Genomic DNA, 5,000 nt, shown 5'->3' on the forward strand with positions numbered 1-5,000 from the left:
GCTTCCAAGCTGGTTTGTAAGACCCATGAATGATCGTAAGTCGGTGATGTGCTGTGGTCGTGGGAAGTCAGAGATTGCCTTAACTTTCTTTGAGTCTGTCGTGTAGCCTTGTCCAGAAACAGAGTAACCACAGTAATCTACCACTCTTTCCGCGAATGTAAACTTCTGTGGGTTGAGAGTGATGCCGTGCTGGTCACACCGCCGCACAATCTGAATGACATGGGCTAAGTGCGCACTGTAGGTGGAGTCATAGGCCAGGATGTCGTCCACGATCTTGATGGTGTTAGGTATGTCGCCGAGAGCTTGGTCTCCTCGACGGTTATACTCGTCTCCAGACGAGACGAGACCCATAACCGCTCGCCGAAACTTGTACCGACCCCAAGGTGTTATGAAGCAGGTTAAATCCTGGTCTTCTTCTCTAATGGGGACTTGAAAATACCCCATCTTGGCATCAAGAGTGGTGAACCAAACTGCTCCGGTCCCGATCGAGGCGATGGCGTCATGAGGTGAGCGCACTGGATACACGGGCCTCTTCACGTAACGGTTGAGTCGTGTCAGGTCAACACACAGCCTTACACCAGATGTCTTTTTTGGGACAGGCACGATGGGGTGGCACCATGCCGTAGGGTAGTCCACACTCTCGATGATTCCCTTGTTGGGCAGCTCTTCCAACTGGCTCTTAATTTCTTCACGCCAATTGTAAGGGATTGTACGAGATGCTGTTACGGCGAAGGGTCGAGCGTCGTCTGTCAACTCGATGGCCATGGATCCACCAGCCATTGCACGTAAACCTTCCTTTGCTTCGAAGACGCTGGGAAAGGCCTTGATCACAGCAGCAGCGTGCCCCGCACGCTGCTGTGGCGTTGGGTCGTAGGAATGAGGCCAGCTGATCACTTCTGTGGGCGTAGATAGAGGTGGCTGCGAGGCGGTCGGGTACTTGATGGAGCTGTTGCCGGTGTGCTGTTCTTCCCTGCGTAGCGGTCGGATTTGAGCCGGAAAATCTTCGGGGAGGATTCCGAGAGCGATGGAATCGTACCAGCTAAGCAGCGCCCCCTTCACCTCCTTCACCACGCTCACAACAGTCTCAGCTTCCCTGTCGCCCAGTTGCAAGTGCGACGAGAAAGTTCCTACACAGGTGAGGGGGTGATTACCGGCAGCATAAAGTCCATCACCATCAGCGGGCGCCAAGCTGGAGGGCGGGATTCCAAGGAGTGTTGCCGTGTCGAGGCCAATAACGGTCGTTTCGGCCCCAGAGTCAGGAGTCCACGTAATCTTGTCTCTTCCAGCGGGATGTGTGGCGGTAATGAGCACCTGGGGCGCAGGTCGTGCCGTCACCGTCTTTGTGTATACGCCTGATAAGAGCTGGTATACACTGGCACTGGCTCCCCGCCTCGGGCCTGCACCGCGATGAGGAGAGACAGTTGAGGAACTCCTCGAAGCTCCTCGTCGTTTCCTCACTGTCTGCTGACATACACTCGCAAAATGCCCTCTTTTCCCGCAGTTACGACACACTTTATCTATTGCCTGGCATCCCCTTTTGTCCCTGCGACAATCTTTGCCACAACGATAACAGCCCGTGGGGCTTGAGCCCCGAAACTGCCCTTCCTGTAGTTCGAGACAGCGTTCACACCATGGCTCGAAGAGTGAGAGCCGCCCCTTAGTACTGCACTACACTGGTTAGCGCTCTCTGATGCTCTGCAAATATCTATGGCGTTTTCAAGGGTGAGTTTCTTGTTTTCCAGCATGCGTTTCAGAGCCACTTCGTCTCGTGTCCCAACGACAATTCTGTCACGCAGCTGATGGTTTATGCACTGGTCGCAAAAGTCACAGAAATTGGCGATTTCCTTAACAGCACATAAAAAGTCGTCAAAACCTTCTTGCGTTTCTTGCACGCGGGAGTAGAAGTCTCTTCTATCCATGATGATGTTGCGCTGGCTTCGCAGGTACTCACACATTGCATCGAGGATGGTTCTTAACTCCGCGTCTCTCGGTAAGCTTATCCCGTAGCGAAGTGTACGGGTCCACTCGTCGTCTAGGACAGCAGCGAGTGCCGCCCTCTGCTCAGCCAGGGAGAGACAGTCTATCCTGGCGAGGGTTACGTATCCTTCAAACTTATGGCGCCACGTGTCGAACTCACGTAAAGATGCTGACGCCGTTAAGTGAGGAATGATGGTGGCGGACGTCGGGAACCTCGCGCCCTGGGTAGACGTGCTGCGGGCTGTGGTTTCGCCTTCATTGCTCGCCGTGGTGCGACTGGGAGCTTGTGTCCCCACTCTCTCCAGCAGCTGGGTTAAACGCTCCTCGCGAGCCTGACTCTGCTCCGACTGTCGCGCTAGCAGAGCCCGACTCTGGCTCCGACTGTCGCGCTAGCAGGGCAGCCAGCGCCTCCAACTGCTTCTCCATTCTGCGCCGTACCCACTGCAGCCTTGTCCTGATCCTACTCACTGCGCCATGTTCGACTCTTGACCAGCAGGGGCACAGGAAACGCAGGTAACAGTGCAGGTGTTTATTCACAGAAGGTGTGAACAGAAGGCTGGAGGTAGGTGATCTCCCGGCGCCAGGCCGCGCACTTCAACTTAACACTTATGACTGAAGCCTAGCTCGTTCACTCATACACGTATTCATGCCTCACACAAGTCTCGCTCATTCACTCGTTCACACAACTAGCTAACAACCACACACTCTCTCTCTCTCTCTCTCTCTCTCTCTCTCTCTCTCTCTCACTCACACACACACACACACACACACACACACACACACACACACACACACACAGCCGGCGAAGTGAAATATAAAACTTTCTTGGGAGATGAAAGGGAGAGGAAGGAAGGGGAAGGACAAGGAGACGAGAAGGAGGAAGAGGAGGAGGAGAAGGAGAAGGAGAAGGAGGAAGAGCCAGGATGTAGGGCAAGATGATTCCTAAAGAGGTACTGATCACTGGAAAGGCCTGGAATGTCCTACTACTACTACTACTATTACTACTACTACTACTACTACTGCTACTGCTACTACTACTACTACTATTACTACTATTATTATTTTTTGTTAGGTTACTGTCCAACTTCGTCTTCTGCTACTACTACTAATACAACAACAACGACTTGCACTTACACTACTACTACTATTACTACTACTACTACTACTACTGCTACTGCTGCTGCTGCTGCTGCTACTACTACTACCACCACCGCCACTGCTATCAGACCCGCCGCCCGCCCTCAGTAGTCGCAGCACGCCACAGTCTCAAGGTCTCACGGGGAGCCTAAAGTTCAATGTTCTTTTCAAAGGTTCAATGTCTGTCATGTGACCTCCGCCTCTCCCCCTCCCCCACCCCTTCCTCCTTCTCCTTTCACTAAGCCTTGTGTTTCTCCGCAGCTTCATCCGGGTGCAAAGGGATGAAAAAATGAAAGCAGAAGGACGCGAGGCAGATGAAGGGAAGGTGATGGAAGAGGAGGAAGAGGCCGGCGTCCCCTAGAAGGTTGCGGCCTGTGCCCCACCGTCAGGGGTCAGCAGTCTACCCGCTGGTGGTCAGTCTGTCAGCCGGTCAATTGCCTGGACTCCTTCCCTCTCCCCCACCCAGCCCCCCCATCCCTCCACCCCGCCCCGCCGCCGCAGCCGCCGCCCTCCGCCCCGCCACCAGCCTCCGCCACCTCCCGCCGCCCGTCCTTCAGCCACCGCCGCCGCCACCGCCACCGCCGCCGCCGCCGCCGCAGCGCCGCCACGCCCGCACGCCCCGTGGGGTCTGCGGCGGTCAGCTTCCGGGAAAGATGTATTAATGAGTAGCTGGAAGGAGTGAGGAGGCAAGGTCCGCGAGGGAGGCGCGGCGCCGGCGTGACGCGGCGCCAATCAGCGGGGAGGGGGCGGAGTCAGCGCCATATATAAGGCGTGGGAGCGGGCGTGGGGCGTTTGTTGGCTGTGCGGCATGAAGGAGCGCGCGGCGTGCACGGCGCCCACTGGAGGAGATAACACGTGACAGTGATCGTGTGTGCAACACTACACAACACCACCACACACCACCACCACCAACACCACCACCACCACACCTCACCACCGCCGCGCCGCGCCATGAGAGTGATCAGTGTGGCCGTGGTGGGCGCCCTGCTGCTGCTGCTGCTGCTGGCCGCTCTGCCTCGGAGGGCGTGGGCACGCGCCGCGGCCAGCCTCAGTCCGCACGCCCTGCCCGACACCAGGCACGGGCCGCGACGCCCCGGGGCGGAGGGCGGCGAGGGCGTGCTTGCCCACGCCGCGGAGGGGGGCCTGCTCCCCCTGGAGGGGCGGGAGCAGCGCCCCGCGGCCTCGCATCCCCATGGGCCCCTCCACCCCCACCAGGAGGCGCCCGACCACCGCCTCGCCGAGGACACTGACGAGGAGGCGGACGACGACGACGAGGACGAGGACGAGGACGACGAGGAGCAGGACGTGGAGTGGTCCGCCGAGGACCTGGAGGTCATCAAGCAGAAGATCCTGGACGGCCTGGGCCTCACCACGCCCCCCTCAGATCCCAGGTACTGTGTGCTGCCCCCCTGATTCCCCCCACTATGTGCTGCCCATCCCCTCCCTCCCCCCAACGGCCGTGCACTCAGGTAGTGTGCCAAGGTGCTGTACACTGTGCCCCGGGTATGGTGCCCCAGGCACCGTGCCCCGCGTGCTTCAGATGCTGTGCCCTAAAGTGCAACGCCCCAGGTAGCATGGCCAGGGTACTCTGCCCCGGGCATAGTGTCACCAGTTCCGGGCGCCGCGCCCAGTGCCTTGCGTCCCGCCGGAAATGTCGTGCCCGTGCTGTCCCGCCCCTCACCCCACGTGCCTCACACAGGAGCGGGGGTGTCAGCGGCCTCCCGTGGCCCCCTCCTATAGCAGTGCCGCGAGACAGACGGTTGTCACTCCGCATACACACACACATACACACACACACACACACACACACACACACACACACACACACACACACACACACACACACACACACACACACACACACACAGAAGGGAGGGGGTGAGGAA

The 5,000-nt window shown here is 58.2% G+C and overlaps 2 protein-coding genes across 2 annotated transcripts in view; both read left to right on the plus strand.

Moving 5' to 3' along the window:
* LOC135094534 (junctional adhesion molecule 2A-like) overlaps nucleotides 1-4,070 on the plus strand; it is a 94,999-nt gene extending 90,929 nt beyond the window's left edge. Inside the window, exon 10 of the mRNA XM_063994722.1 lies at nucleotides 3,376-4,070. The gene's annotated coding sequence lies outside the window, so the exon portion shown is untranslated. The remainder of the gene's footprint in view (nucleotides 1-3,375) is intronic.
* Nucleotides 4,071-4,374: 304 nt separating this feature from the next.
* Nucleotides 4,375-5,000, plus strand: part of LOC135094533 (bone morphogenetic protein 6-like) — a 41,274-nt gene continuing 40,648 nt past the window's right edge. Inside the window, 1 exon segment of the mRNA XM_063994721.1 lies at nucleotides 4,375-4,505. The gene's annotated coding sequence lies outside the window, so the exon portion shown is untranslated.

Source organism: Scylla paramamosain, chromosome 45, assembly GCF_035594125.1.
Source record: "Scylla paramamosain isolate STU-SP2022 chromosome 45, ASM3559412v1, whole genome shotgun sequence".
Lineage (NCBI taxonomy): Eukaryota > Metazoa > Arthropoda > Malacostraca > Decapoda > Portunidae > Scylla > Scylla paramamosain.